Genomic DNA, 16,786 nt, shown 5'->3' on the forward strand with positions numbered 1-16,786 from the left:
CTTTAATTAGTACAACATAAAATATGAGTCTTATGTACTAAGCCATTGAGAGAGATAAAGTGGACAGAGATAAAGTACTAGCCAATCAGCTCCTAACTGCCATGTTACAGGCTGTGTTTTGAAAAATGATGGTAAGGAGCTGATTGGTTGGCACTATATCTCTCTCGACTTTATCTCTCTCCAAGTACATAAGCCTGTCAGTAACAGCTGGAGCTCTGAAGCTGGTTTCTACTGATGGATGTAATCTTGTGTCTCACCTTAGATTATCAGACATAGAGCATCACATTCATGCAGCTGAAAAGGTCCCAATAGCTGTCCAAGTATATGCCAGGACATGTAATTTTCCCCATCTGTTCACAGGGCACATAATATACTTTTTCTGCATGAGACCTGTTTGTGTCCACAGGAGACTGACAGATTTGACAGGAAAAAACTTTCCTGTCAGAGACTGACAGCAGCTGTACTCTCTCCCATGCCTCTGGCTCCAGTACTCCGAGTCTCACGACAGCCGTGACATGCAAAGCCCATTTCACTCTCCCTGAGAGGCTGGGACTCGTGCAGGCAATATGGAGGCCGCCCCTACCTTCAGCTCTCTCCTTCTTCGGGGACCACCTGAGCCTGCCACTCAGTTACAAGCTCTGCCCCTGTGTCACACGAGGAGCTTCTGCTGCATGAGGTCTGGGACGACTATGTAAGTAATTCTATAATGGCTACTTGACGAGTAGCACCTGATAAGTGTGTGTATATACTGTATTGTTTGTATATACTGTATGTGTGTGTGTGTAGTCTGGACTGTACTTTACTGTGTGTGTGTATATCAGGGTTGTCAACCCTCCCGGAATGGCCGGGAGGCTCCCAAAAATCGACAGGGGCAGGGCTAATATGCAAATCACGCATATTTAGCCCCACCCCCTCATTGGAGACCCAGGATTTGCATTACTGGGGGCAGGGACTGATGATGTCTCCATCAGGCCCAGCCCCCAGAAGTGATGCTGACAGTCTCCTCTCCGGGGTTCTCCCGAAGAGGAGACTGTAAAAGTCGGCAACCCTGATGTATGTGATGCATGTACAGTATACAGTATGTGTGTGAATGTACATGGAGCTACCAAGGGTGTGTGGTGTCTCAAGTACAGGTGAGAGGGGAGCCAGGGCTGGGCTATTTTCCTATCTGTGTGCTGGCAATGGATCAGGCAGGCAAGCGTCTGATGTATGATGCTGACACTGCTTCTGTCCTACGTCACCCAAATCTAGAAAAAAAGTGCTCCCTTACCCACCGTAAGGGAGCACTTTTTTTCTAGATTTGGGTGATGAAGCTGGCACCTCTGGAGGGGAAGGGGAGAATGTGTGTTCCTGCCCTATGTTCCCTCCTTCTAAGGGGGGTTGTGCTGTCTCTACTCTATTCTCCCCCCTTCTAAGGGGAGTTGTTATGTTACTGCCCTCTACATCACCCCTTCCCTCTGGTGTAGACTGTCTAGAACAGGCATGTCCAACCTGCGGCCCTCCAGATGTGCTAAAACTACACATCCCAGCATGCCTTGGCTATTAGGGAATGCTAGAATGATGGCAATGCATGCTGGGATGTGTAGTTTTAGCACATCTGGAGGGCCGCATGTTGGACATGCCTGGTCTAGAAGATCCCTGCAGCTGTATACATGGCAGTAGTACAGCTGTTGGAGCGGACTGCAAAAGGATTTTGCTCTCCCTTTGGCAATGAGCAATTTCATTCTCCCTTGGCAACAAGCTATTTTAGTACCCCTTGGCAACAAGCAATTTCAGCCCCCCCTGGCAATGAGCTTTATGTGTAATGGGTATTACACAGTACCCAAAAATGTGCAATGGCCATTACGGTGTGTGGTCTAATGCTAGGTCGTGCCCCCTTTTTGCAGCGCAAGAGCCTTGCCTACTATAAATCGGGGGAGGGGCGCAAAACATGCCCTTGGTCTGGGCACCGTGGCACCTAGCTGCACCGCTGACAGTATATGTACTGTATGTATGTAGAGTGTACTGTGTGTACAAATGTGTGTATGTATGTATGTACTGTATGTACTGTGGTGTGTGTATATGTGTACTGTGGTGTGTGTGTGTGTGAATGTATATATGTGTACTGTGGCGTGTGTGTATGATATATATATATATATATATATATATATATATATATTATCCAGGATGGTCCAGCACTGCCACAGCATACATACAATCCAGAAAAGAATGCCGCACATATATATATATACTGTATATATGTGGTGTGTGTGTATTGTGTACATATGTGGTGGGGTGTGTAGTGTGTGTGTGTGTGTACTGTATGTGGTGTGTATATACAGTATGTGTAGTGTGTACTGTGTTTGTGTATATGTGGCAGCAGTGGATTTGTGTGTACCATGTGTATGTATGTATGTATGCATTGACAGATTCAGGGGGGGGGGGGCACCGGGGTACTTGCCCCCTCTGTCATTTCAACAACGCTTTCCAACGAGCCCAGCCCTGTGTCTCTAGCCCCCGGGGAACCGGACAATGTCCCAGTTTATGAAGCGTATTGTGAATTTTAGCTTAATCTGAGGTGGCATTATGTTAATTCTGTCTCAATACGTGTAGCATTATGTGAATTTTGGCACAATCCATGTGGCATTATGTGAATTTTGGCTCGATCCGTGTGGCATTGTGTGAATTTTGGCTCAATCCGTGTGGCATTATGTGAATTTTGGCTCAATCTGTATGGCATTTTATGAATTTTGGCTCAATCCGTGTGGCATTATGGGCCTTATTTTGGTTCATTCTTTCTGACAAAATCCTTCTTAGATGGACAAAACCATGTGCACTGCAGGGGGGGGCAGATGTAACATGTGCAGAGAGAATTAGATTTGGGTGAGTAATTTTGTTTCTGTGCAGGGAAAATACAGACTGCTTTATTTTTACACTGCAATATAGATCTCACTTTGAAGTAAAACCCCACACAAATCTAATTCTCTCTGCACATGTTACATCTGCCCCACCTGCAGTGCACATGGTTTTGCCCATCTAAGAAGGATTTTGTCAGAAAGAATGAACCAAAATAAGGCCCCATGTGAATTTTGGCTCAATCCATGTGGCATTATGTGAATTTTCACACAATCCATGTGGCATTATGTGAATTTTGGCTCAATCCATTTGGCATTGTGTGAATTTTGGCTCAATCTGTGTGTTATTGTGTGAATTTTGGCTCAATCCGTGTGGCATTATGTGAATTTTGACACAATCCATGTGGCATTATTTGAATTTTGGCTCAATCCATGTGGCATTATGTGAATTTGGGCTCATTCCATTTGGCATCATGTGTAAGGGGCAAGTATAATGGGGTCTAGTGTTTTGTTGCATAATGTGTAGAAGTTGTATATGGTGTGGTACACTACACTAAAGGACACCCCCCTGTTGAGTGGCCACACCCCCTTTTCCTAGGGGGTGTGGCCCCTTTTGCTTCACTGTTGTCACCATGGTGGGCCTGTGTACTTTAAATGCCAGGGCCTATTTTTAATCTCATTTCCACCCTCTCTCTGCCAATCTCTTAGCATGTACACTGGCACTACTAACACCGCCCTCCCCCATCCAAACCCTCTTTTATCATGGTGCCTCCCCTGTCATTTTATCCTGGATCCGCCCCTGTATGTATGTATGTATGTATGTATGTATGTCTATATATATATATATATATATATATATATATATAATTGTGCAAAAACGCTGGCACTCAACTCCAGAAGGAAACTTATTGCCCGGTGCCTTCAGTATAAGTACAGGCAATGCTGTCCCATGTAGATAATAGGAGAAGACTGCGTCACTCGGGACTGGTTCAGTAACAAACAACTCATAGCCAGACAATGGTTAAGTTGACGTTTCAGCCCTCAGGCTTTTTGTTTTGATAAAAGCCTGAGGGCTGAAACGTCAACTTAACCATTGTCTGGCTATGAGTTGTTTGTTACTGAACCAGTCCCGAGTGACGCAGTCTTCTCCTATTTTTTATATATATATATATATATATATATAGCAATATGGGATCCGGCACTCCCTTCAATCAGTAATAAATGCTGTGGTGCCTTCCAAAGCCCTTTGTGGGGGCAACATACCAGTGAGGTGGGCGGCACTCAATCAGTCTCAGACTCCAACTTGTAATAAAACAGCCTTTATTCATCCAACGGCGTTTCGAGGTAACAACCCCCGTTTTCAAGGACAGACAATCAAAATGCATCAAAGAAACATATATATACATAAAATTCCCGCCACCAACCCCCAGAACTAGCGTGGAACCGCCCCGCTCACCTGTCCAGACAATCACCACAGAGTCTGTCATTGCTGGCAACCATCGTGCAGAGGTGCAGCACCACAAAGCCTCCCCACGGAACCTGAATACTGCATAATAGTTCCGGGTCCTGCGCTGTCCAGTGCACACTTCCGGGGTTTCAGCCACATGATACAGACCAGCCAATGGCTATGTCCTTACAGGGAGCTTGTAGCGTTTGCCAGGCGATCTGAAGCAAAATATATACAAAGAAAAAACGTCAAAACATTTAAACCAATGATCAATCTAAAATAATTAAAAAGACATGATAAATGCTGCTGTAAACCACTGTTATCATAAATGTGTGCTGTAATACAAAACTTTCAGCATATAAATACCATCAAAAACGGACCTCTATTTAAATTGCTGACATAATTAAATTTCATAATAATAATCTTGTTGGTTGCAATATCACAGCTACATGGGTCAAAGAACATATATGAACAAGGGAACAAAGTCACATAATAGTATAACAAATACCTAGCATGAATAAATATGAATAATCCTGTGAAAAAAACACACGAAAAAATCATGAAAAACTCATGCACACAAAAATCTTAACAAAGTTACAGCTACAAAGGCACAGCTGATTCATAGTGAAAACACATTAAGATAGTTCATCAAAGGTGATGAATGAAACACAAGTCTATACCACAATTGCTCATAGGAAACACTGTAGTCCCAAATTCTCGTTTAAGCCATTGGGGGCCACTGTCCCCAAATAATGGATCCAGCGGCTTTCTTTCATCAACAGTACCTTGTGTATTGGCACAGATCTTGAGGAGCTGCAATTTTAAAATTGATATTTGCTGCTGCATTGCTGTTTATCATCAGACATTTATATATACATCCTAAATGGCTGCTAGCCAAGCAATGGACACTGCATTAGAGTTTATGCAATTGGATGTACGCAATTTGCTCTGCTTCAGTGAATCTGAGGCCGAAGCTGTGCTGTCCAAGCAGCGATTGGATGAAGATTTGCCTAATTTGTCACCAGAGGTTTTATACAGGCAATTGTTGAAATTAAGACAGAAGGAGTGTGATTACTTGTATCACAGTGTGACGCTCTCTGAATACTACCGTTTGCAACAAATTCCGCGGGGCTTCCGCATTAAAAACATGCCCACGATTGGACGATACAGTATTAATTTTTGTAAAAGGTGGTGCGCTGTCTTGAATAAATGCTCTATGGACCTCCTCCTTTTGGTTATTGAAGAGGCTACGCGGGAGCAAAATGATTATAAGGAGAAGGTTGCTGAGTTTGAAAAATCCTATAAACATGTCTTTATTGAGGAAACTGACACCAATTGGTTATCCAAACTCCAATTGGAAATGGATAAGTACAAAAGGGATCTTGTTGCCTTTAAGCGTGAGAAAATGAAGAAAGTGCAACAAGATTATGACCAGCGACAAGTGTACGGTTGGCTATCCTCGACACAACAACGTGATAATCCTCGACCAAGCTCCAGACGCCGCCCGAGGCGCTTTCAACATCTCAATTTGGGTTCAAGCACATCGCAGAGTGATAGCGAGGCATCTGGTTCCCAATTACCCTCTGGTTCAGGCCCTTTAGGCACATCCACAAGAGCCATGATCACAAAAGGCAAAGGCGTGCTACTCGAAGGGCTGGACAAAACAAAAGGCAGATACCATCAAAGACCCCCGAACAAGGGCAAGAAATAGTCTTCAACCTTTCGTCAACTATATTAACAAAAGATGAACAAGATGTCCTGGCTTTGGGCTTAGCGTTTGTTCCCACCACCAAATATGATGCCTTTCAATGGAAGGTCGATACCTATAAACTTCACAGAAATTTGCGTTTAAAGGATCACTTTGGACGTTTCAAGTCACCCCCCAAACAACCTGATGTTGAGCAGAATAAGATACCCCCGCAATTGAAAAAGGTGTCCGCAACTTCTAAATTTGATCCTCCATCGATGAATCCATCTATCAAGACTTTTTCACGTCTGATGGATCAATTAGGTGAGCAACCTTTATCTCTTAGACCCCGTGATAATCTGAGCCCTGGCCAAAGGGCAGCCCTTAAAGATTTGTCCATGCGAAAGGACATTGTGATAAGAGGGGCGGATAAAGGGGGCGCTGTCATTGTGCAGGACACTGTTACATATAGACTGGAATGTCTTAGGCAGCTGGACGATATCTCCACCTATACTAGGTTGTTGCGAGACCCTACTAATGATTATAAGAAAGAGTTGGGGGAGTTATTGTCTAAATTTGTTGTTGAAGGTCACATTTCCAGTGATATCTGCAAAGCTTTGACTGTGGAATTTCCTAGGTCACCACTGTTTTATACTATTCCAAAAATACATAAAGATGTGAGCAAACCCCCTGGTAGACCCATCATCTCTGCCAGGGGGTCTTTGTTCCATCCTTTATCTGTGTACCTAGATAGCCTATTGAATCCATGTGTTCAAGGTATGTCATCTTATTTGCAGGATACCACCGATTTGTTAAGAACGCTACGGGGTGCAGAAGATGGCACAGCCATGGTTGATTTCCAATGTATTGCCACCGCTGACGTGACCAGCCTATACACCTGCATCCCCCATGATGCAGGTGTTAGGGCAGTCGGGGCATTCTTGGAAAACAACCCTCACTATAATGGTCCGCCAATACATGTGTTTTTGCAATTATTACATTTGATTTTGACCAAAAATTATTTTCTGTTTGAAGGTAAATTTTATTTACAAATAGCTGGGTGTGCAATGGGGTCCTCGGTGGCCCCAGCATATGCAAATGTATTTATGCACCACATTGAACAGCAGATGTTCTACATCAATGGCCAGTTGCGTTCTGAGATTATAGTGTATAAACGGTTCATCGACGATCTGTTGATTGTTTGGCGTGGTGAACAGGAATGTCTTGGTGACCTGATAGAAATGCACAATGTGTCGACGAGTGTGGTGAAATTCACATACGATGTTGACAAAACATCGGTCCATTTTTTGGATGTGTCTATCAAGGTTAATGATGGACATTTTATTACATCTTTGTTCACTAAGAAAACTGATAGGAACACACTCCTGCGCAATGAGAGCCACCATCCAGCTCCTTTGCGTAGGGGTTTGCCCTATTCTCAGTTGATAAGGGCTAGAAGAATCACTTCAGACCCCAATCAGGTTGACTCTACTCTTGATTCTATAGTCACTAAATTCCAACAGAGGGGATATCCTCTGACTGAGTTATTGTCAGCAAAAGAAAAGGCACTGTCGATTCCACGTGAGAAACTACTCAGTTACAAACCTAAAGAACCATTGGGGAATAAGGTCATCCCATGGGTGAATAGGTACTCCACTCATTCTATACGTAACACCAAACAAGTAAAGGGGTACTGGCCAATAATATCTTCTGATACAGATCTCCCTTTATTGTTTAAATCTAAGATCATGCCTAGTTTCACACGAGGACGTAATATTAAAGATACAGTTGTGAAATATGACATCACAGGTTGGGACAAGAATGAAAGGAGTCATTTCCTGACTAGGAGGAATGGATGTTACCGGTGCTTAGGGTGCACTACTTGCAGTGCCATGAGCACGGGAGGTTCATTCAGTCATCCTCAGTCAGGAAAGAGGGTCCCTATCAATTTCCCACTAACTTGTAGTTCATCTTATATTGTATATCTTTTAACTTGCCCTTGTGGCTTAAGTTATGTGGGAAAAACCCAACGGACCTTTAAAGAACGAATGGCTGCACATAGATCAAGTATACGCATTGCTTTGGAACAGGGGTGTGCAGAACAACCAGTCCCCCGACACTGTTTAAAGATGCGACACAGTGTAGCCAGTATAAAGTCTATCATAATAGACCACGTCCCTGCCAATCTCAGAGGTGGTGATAGGAACAAGGTACTGTTGATGAAAGAAAGCCGCTGGATCCATTATTTGGGGACAGTGGCCCCCAATGGCTTAAACGAGAATTTGGGACTACAGTGTTTCCTATGAGCAATTGTGGTATAGACTTGTGTTTCATTCATCACCTTTGATGAACTATCTTAATGTGTTTTCACTATGAATCAGCTGTGCCTTTGTAGCTGTAACTTTGTTAAGATTTTTGTGTGCATGAGTTTTTCATGATTTTTTCGTGTGTTTTTTTCACAGGATTATTCATATTTATTCATGCTAGGTATTTGTTATACTATTATGTGACTTTGTTCCCTTGTTCATATATGTTCTTTGACCCATGTAGCTGTGATATTGCAACCAACAAGATTATTATTATGAAATTTAATTATGTCAGCAATTTAAATAGAGGTCCGTTTTTGATGGTATTTATATGCTGAAAGTTTTGTATTACAGCACACATTTATGATAACAGTGGTTTACAGCAGCATTTATCATGTCTTTTTAATTATTTTAGATTGATCATTGGTTTAAATGTTTTGACGTTTTTTCTTTGTATATATTTTGCTTCAGATCGCCTGGCAAACGCTACAAGCTCCCTGTAAGGACATAGCCATTGGCTGGTCTGTATCATGTGGCTGAAACCCCGGAAGTGTGCACTGGACAGCGCAGGACCCGGAACTATTATGCAGTATTCAGGTTCCGTGGGGAGGCTTTGTGGTGCTGCACCTCTGCACGATGGTTGCCAGCAATGACAGACTCTGTGGTGATTGTCTGGACAGGTGAGCGGGGCGGTTCCACGCTAGTTCTGGGGGTTGGTGGCGGGAATTTTATGTATATATATGTTTCTTTGATGCATTTTGATTGTCTGTCCTTGAAAACGGGGGTTGTTACCTCGAAACGCCGTTGGATGAATAAAGGCTGTTTTATTACAAGTTGGAGTCTGAGACTGATTGAGTGCCGCCCACCTCACTGGTATATATATATATATATATATATATATATATATATATATATATATATATATATGTGGTTTCAAATGTGTACTTTATGTGTGTGTGGTGTATACTGCTATATGTGGTGGTGTGTGTACTGTCTATTTTTAGTGTGTACTGTGTGTTGTGGTGGTACAGTATGCAGGGTTTAAAATGTGCCAGAACAACTCAAACAGTTGCGTATGTTGTATTTGGTTCCACTGTCGCCAGCTTACCTTTCCCATCCATCTATTTGTAACGGAGTTGGGACATTTATTTGGCATGCATTATTATGCGTATAAGTGGTACTGCTACTGTGAGGATTTATTATGTGTATAAGTGGAAATACTACTGTGGGCATTTATTTTGTGTAGAAGTGGTACTGCTACCGTGGGCACTTATGTGTATAAATGGTACTGCTAATGTGTGTATTTATTATGTGTAGAAGTGGTACTGCTACCGTGGGCACTGTGTATAAATGGCACTGCTAATGTGGGCATTTATTATGTGTATAATAGTACTGCTACCATGGGCACTTATTATGTGTGTAAGTAATACTGCTACTGTGGGCATTTATTATGTGTATAAGTGGAAATACTACTGTGTGCATTTATTAAGTGTATAAGTGGTACTGCTACCGTGGGCACTTATGTGTATAAATGGTACTGCTAATGTGGGCATTTATTATGTGTATAATGGTACTGCTACCATGGGCACTTACTATGTGTATCAGTGGTCGAAGTGGAAATTTTGAAGTGGGGGTATGGAAATTTTGAAGTGGGGGTATGGAAAAGTAAAGAGTGAATATAGTGCGCACCTTCGGACACCCCCCTGTCCATCAACGTCCCCTGCCAGACTGCCCCGTTGTACAGGGGTATTACAAAAGCACAATATGCGCTGCTGAGTGATCTTCAGATTAAAGTGGCGGTATGGCATACCCCCGTATACCGCCCCACTTCGACCACTGATGTGTATAAGTAATACTGCTAATGTGGGCATTTATTATGTGTATAATGGTACTGCTACCGTGGACACTTATTATGTGCATAAGTGTTGCTGCTACTGTGGGCATTTATTATGAGTAAGCGCCACTACTACTGTGTCAGCGGCATGACTAGCACAGACATAATAACGCATGTAAGAGGCACTGCTACCTCACGCATAAATATGTGTATAATTATATGTATAAGTGGCACTGCTACTGTGGGCATTGTGTGCAAGGGGCACTGCTGTGTTGCATATTGAGAATATGGTTCAGTACGTGTGTATGGCGTGCAGTGTTACATTAGACAGTGTGGGGGTGAGGCCCTTTGTAAATTTCAGCTTCAGGAAAATGTGGACCTTAATCTGGCACTGTTGCCAGGGGTTAGATTGATATCCAATTTATTAACATTTATAATGTCATTATGCCAACAATTAACATGTTGACACTGAAATTGTTGACATTCGGTATCAGAATATCATTAATGTTAAAGTTTATCCCTAACGCTAACCCTTAAACCATTTTTCTGTAAATATTTATATGTTCCAGGTGTTGACATTCAGGTATGCACTTAATGAATGTAGACACTGTCAACAATCTGACTGCATAGTGAAAAGCACATACATAATATAATCTGCCAGGGTACAAATGAAATGTTTCAGTGGGATGAGTTGTGTAGATTTATTTATTTACTTATTAACAGTTTCTTATATAGTGCATTCATATTCCGCAGCACATTACAGAGAACATTTGAACATTCACAGCAGACCCTGCCCCAGTGAAGCTTACAATCTATATTCCCTACCACATGTACACACACACACACACACACACAAATTCTAGGGTTTATTTTGTTGGGAGCCTACAAGTATATTTTTGGATTGTGGGAGGAAACAGGTAAGGAAACCCATGCAAGCCCAGGGAGAATATACAAACTCCGCACAGTTAGGACCATGGTGGGTATCGAACCCATGACCTCAGTGCTGTGAGGCAGAATTGCTAACCATTACACTGTCCATGATGCCCGTGAATGGTGATGTTTTTATTTATATGGAGTACGTGCACAATTGCACTGCGTTTCGCAATGAAGTGGACAAGTAGATTTAATTTTGAACAGTGGAAATAGTTTAATTGCTTACTGGAAATCACAGTAATTATATCATTATTGGGCATAGTCATAAAATTGTAGAAAGGTGGAATTTACAGGGAAGATCTTCTTGTTTTTATTATTCAGTAGCCACCTTTGCATGCACTGGAAACTGGGTGTGCCTTTAAATGCACTTTGGGGATAATTCAGACCCGCTTTCACTGACTTTTGTTTCTGAAGGGGAAAAACAATCATTTGATGGTCGACGATCATCGCATGATTTCTGTCCCCTTCAGCTGCATGCGAGTGTACATGTGGTGTCAGGGGCTGGCTGGCAACTTTCAGCCTGGGGGGCAACACAAGCAAGTGGCCCACCACCATCACCATCGTTTCACCACCCTACCCTCTTCCCGCTATCTAGTATGCAGCAATTATTAAACAATCAATCCGCCCACACACACCCGAAACAGGGACAGCGCGCGGCGAAGGTGCGCTGCAAAATTTTACACTGTAATGCCCATTCCACATAAAGCCAACACCGTAATGCCCATTAAACATGCCACACACCATAATGCCAATTAAGCTTAATGCCACACGCTGTAATGCCAATTAAACAATGCCCATTACACATAATGCCATCACCGCAATGCCCATTACACATAATGCCACAAACCGTAATGCCAATTAAACAATGCCCATTACACATAATGCCAACACCGCAATGCCCATTACACATATTGCCACACACTGTAATGCCAATTAAACAATGCCCATTACACATAATGCCGATGGTATGTTATGTAATATGAACTGCATGATAAATGCCACTGCTCCATTTTCCCGGGGATGTTTGCAGCGCCGCTGGTGCTGATGCAGGACACCGGAGTGCAAGTATGGAAAATAGAATAGATGCAGGATGTGCGGTGTGGGGCTGGATACAGTGCAGTATAAAGAGCAGATAGTATACAATGTGGGATACAGCGCAGATTAGTTATTGGGCCTGATTCACACCTGATCGCATGGCTGCTAATTTTTCAGAGTCCATCAATCAGGTATACGCCGCCCGCCAAAGTGAAATATATAAAATGGGAAGTAAAACACATCCAGGAAATTACAGACCCGTAAGTCTGACATTAATAGTGGGTAATTTGCTGGAGGGTAATGTAAGTGACAGCATTCAGGAGTACTTAAGATTATCAGTGGGAACCAGCATGGATTTCTGAGGGATAGGTCATGCCAAACGAATTTCATTAGCTTCTATGTGGAGGTGAGTAAAAAATCCCTCACCCCCGAGGGGAGAAGTCGCACGTGACCTACTCGGGAGGCAGGAGCACATGTGATATAACGCAGGCTGTCCTTTTCCATGTGATATATTGCAAGTGTTCCCACCAAGTGCTGTCGGGGGCTGTCCAATCCTACAGCATGTGCCGCACTAGCGATCTGGGGGCACCGATTCGATGCATACGGGACCGTGCATCAAAGTGGAGCTGATTGAAAACACTTGTGATTTGCCTGATTTCATCCGATTACTCGGCCGATGCCTCAGAACCGGGTGACACCTGACAAAATTACAGTAGTGTATGGCCACCTTAAGAGGGGATATGGTTAATGTATAAGAATACATAAAGGGTAAATACAGTGATCTGATTACCAGAAGGACTGTACACAGGACACGCGGTCACCTATAAGGTTAGAGGAGAGGAAGTTTCTCACCCAACGCAGGAAGGGATTCTTTACAGTAAGTGCAGTTATGGTATTGAATACTCTGCCAGAGATGGTTGTGATGGCAGATTTAATTGATACATTTAAATATGGGTTAGACAATTTTTTTACTTTGGGTCATTGGCAGTGGTGGCTCTTACCCTTGCGGAGGAGGGGGGCTGCTGTGATGTGGGCCCCCTCCTCTGCTGCCGCCGCCAATGCGGTGCTCCGCACTGCTGCCGGTCCCAGCCACCAGTCCCCTGCACGGGGCCAGTGCATGAAATTCATACATGCTGTGCATGCGCTGGCCCAAACCTCCATGGGCTGCCTTTGCAGCAGCTACGGGTACGGCGCATGCACAGAGGGAGGGAACACCTCCCAATGGGACTGCCTTGAGTAACTGGCAGGTCGGACTTGCAATAGGAAGTCACTGCCAGTCACAGTGAAGCCAGTGCAGTCTCACAGACTGCATCTGGCTTCACACAGTGGCAGATTTTATCTGGGGGGGGGGGGGGCTGCAGCCCTGCAGCCCATAGGTAAAACTCACCACTGGTCATTGGGTTTTAATGAATAGACAGTAACATCATCCTCTTCTTTTACACCGCAGGAGATTAATTATAGGTTACACTTGATGGACTATTGTCTTTATATAACCTCACATACTATGTTACATCCCGCACCGTGCAAGCCGGATGCCGGACAGGGTCCCTACAGTCAGGATCCCGACAGTCATTTACCGACGTCAGGATCCTGACTGTCAAAACACAGACAGCCGGGTTCCCGATGGCCACAGGCTATTCTCCCTTGTGGGGGTCCACGACCCCCATAGAGGGAGTATAGAATTGGTGTCGAGCACAGCAAGCCCGCAAGGGGCTTTGTTGCAGTCGCCATGCTCTCTGAGTCCAGCCAGTCGGGATCCCGACTGTCGGAACCATATACTACACACATGCAATTCTGCAAATTGCTTAGCATGGCTTGTGAAAATATTGCAGGCCTGCAATCCACCATCGAATGATTTTTGCACTGTGTGCAGTTTGTGCGTAGCCCAGGACCTATTGGGAGGCTGTAATACAGAAAGACAGGCTGTTTGGGGCCGGGGGTGAGGTCACACGACTTCCCCTAAAATACTTGGGCACACCTGTGTCGTTTCCTGACACTCCCAATAAATGGATGGTTACCACCCACAAACTCTGGCTTCCTGTCAATCACCTTCGATATGGCCAGCCTTTAGAAAGAGTAGCAGGCTTTTATCACAGGATGGCCTCGCGCATAATCGACAATCCCCCAGCCTGCGAATTTGCAGCTCCGAATTAGGCCCAAAGTGCAGGGCATTACTGTGTAAGGCATAATAGACCTGATTCAGACCTGATCGCTGTTGTGTCGCTGCCCAGTTAGAGTTTAATCCCACCCAATAATTGCATACTGTATCTCCAGGAGGGACAAAATGCTCTGTTCCTAGGCTTCCTTGCCAGTGGCAGTTGCAGAGGCAGGGGTGTAGCACAGTCCAAAATTCAAATAGGGGAGCTGCACCAGCTGACAGTGAGTCCCGGCTGGTGATGTTTGGCAGTGCTTGCGGTGGCAGTTGGTATGGCTCCCCTATTTGTATTATGGACTGCGCTACAGCCCCACCACTACAATTGTCACTAGCAAGGAGTCCATGTACAGAGCATTGTGTCCCTCTGGAATGGGTCATGTTGGGAGGTATGTAATTGTGTGGAGCAATACTGTGTGGGCATAATGTGTGTGGGCATTACTATGCCGGGCAAAATGTGTGGGCATAATGTGCAGGGCAATACTTTGTGGGGCATAATTTTGGGGTCATTGCTATGTAGGATATAGGGCCTGATTCAGCATGGATTGCTAATTGGAGAAGTTGCAGATGACTGTAAAGTAAATAGCCGCTGCCCAGATAGATATTCCGCCCAATACAAGTCTGCAAACTATCCATCCGCAGATCTATAGGCAATTTCTGAACCATCAAAAAGCATTTTGCCACCTGTGCAAATGTGAGTAGCTCTGAGGCTTCACAGAGTGATGATGTCACAGAGCACTGATGTCACATGACATTACTGATCTCACAGTCTGTACCGTTTGGCTTGGTGCTCATTTCTCTCTGGCTTGGTGCTCCTTGCTCAAGTTCTTTGTGAAGATGGGTTGCGGTCTCAGTAAATGCTGTGGTGACGACGATGATGTGTACTGCGCTGCACCTGCGATAGCCCAGAATGCCGACATCTGCGATAGTGACGGCGAGTTCTCCATTGAAGATCAGGGATACATCTTATGGAAGATAATTTCCTCACGGCCAGCGTTCAGCAGAAGGCATAAGCTCCATAGGTTTAAACCTGTACTTACCCCCATATATGAGGAGGAGGAGCCGGAGGCATCTGATTTGGAATGTGATGACAGCGGAGGAGATAGTGTTGGCACAGGGAGTGGCACAGTGGCACCTGGCACCAGGAATGCAGAACGGGATGATTATGACCCTGATGACATTATCATTTTGATGCTTATTGTAACCTGGATAGTCAGGATGTATATATATTTCTTTACTACTGCTGGTCGGTGGTGAGAAGGACAGTATTGCACACTAATTCTTCACAAGAACCGGATGGAAGAAGAAGTTCTTTGTGAAGATGTGTTGCACTGTACCTGCATGTATATATGTATATATGTATATAATTTGTAAATATTGTACATAGTTATAGATAGATTATCTATCTATCTATCTATCTATCTATCTATCTATTTATCTATCTATCTATCTATCTATCTATCTATCTATAGATATCACTAACTATCTATGTACAGTATAAACATTGTACAATAAACCCCTGTAAAATAACGGAACGTGCGTGTGCGTGTGTGCGTGTGACACAACCCTGGCGCATGCACTGCTGGTGCACACCTACACACATCCGGCAAGTGTTGCTAATTACGCCAGCAATTGTGCTGACTTTGTTAACTGTTTTACAGCTGCAAAATTTTATTCAGAGACTCTGACTCCGAATTAGCTGCATAGTGTTGTATAGTTATTGGTACTGATACCACAACGCCATAAGATGCTGCTAATGCTGAACACAAATCCTGTTACTTACAAAGTGTAATGAGATTGTGTGTAACAAGGTGTAATATCCCCCTACTGTACATTACTGTGGGTATAAGATGTCACCCTAGAGGTCTGTGCCCTGTATAATAGACAAGGCCTAGAGAACTGACCATGGTCACATCTCCCCGGCCAATGCTAATATCTATGTAATTTATACAAAAGTGTTCATTACCTTGATCAGTAGCCGTACATTATGTGCAGGGCGCTCCTCAGTAACTTATTACACTTAAGGTGACCATACACTAGTAAGATTTATCGTCAGATCTGGCTGGTTGGAACAAAACATGGTTATGGATGAGTGACAGTTTGTCAGTTTTCCAGCATTTCCAAGCAAATGGTCAAATGTCATTTGCTCTCATCCATAACCATGTTTTTGTTCCAACCAGCCAGATCTGAAGATAAATCTGCATGTGCAGTGCCAGATTAAGGTCTAAATGGGCCTGGAGCTGAAAATTATCAAGGGCCTATTATGCGCAATTATAGGGGTTGTGGCCAGCACCTAATCATGTGGGGTGTGTGACCAGTGTTCTGGTTGGGTGGTCTGCTCATGGGTGTGTCTCTATTTGTGTAAATACTTTCAACTAATTATATATATATATATATATATATATATATACATATATATATATATATATACATACATACATACATACATACATACATACATACATACATACATACATACATACAAGGAGAAGGCCGGCACTCCGCTTCTTGTGGTAGAGATTACTTGCCTAGGTGCCATCCAAGGCACAGTATTCTGT

General features: G+C 43.6%; 1 long non-coding RNA gene across 1 annotated transcript in view; it reads left to right on the forward strand.

The window, feature by feature from the left end:
- Positions 1-631: 631 nt before the first annotated feature.
- The window catches only part of LOC146059019 (uncharacterized), a 40,416-nt gene continuing 24,261 nt past the window's right edge, over positions 632-16,786 (forward strand). Inside the window, exon 1 of the long non-coding RNA XR_014470098.1 lies at positions 632-691. This is a non-coding gene — a long non-coding RNA (uncharacterized LOC146059019). The remainder of the gene's footprint in view (positions 692-16,786) is intronic.

Source organism: Crinia signifera, chromosome 2 (assembly GCF_055691185.1).
Source record: "Crinia signifera chromosome 2, ASM5569118v1, whole genome shotgun sequence".
Lineage (NCBI taxonomy): Eukaryota > Metazoa > Chordata > Amphibia > Anura > Myobatrachidae > Crinia > Crinia signifera.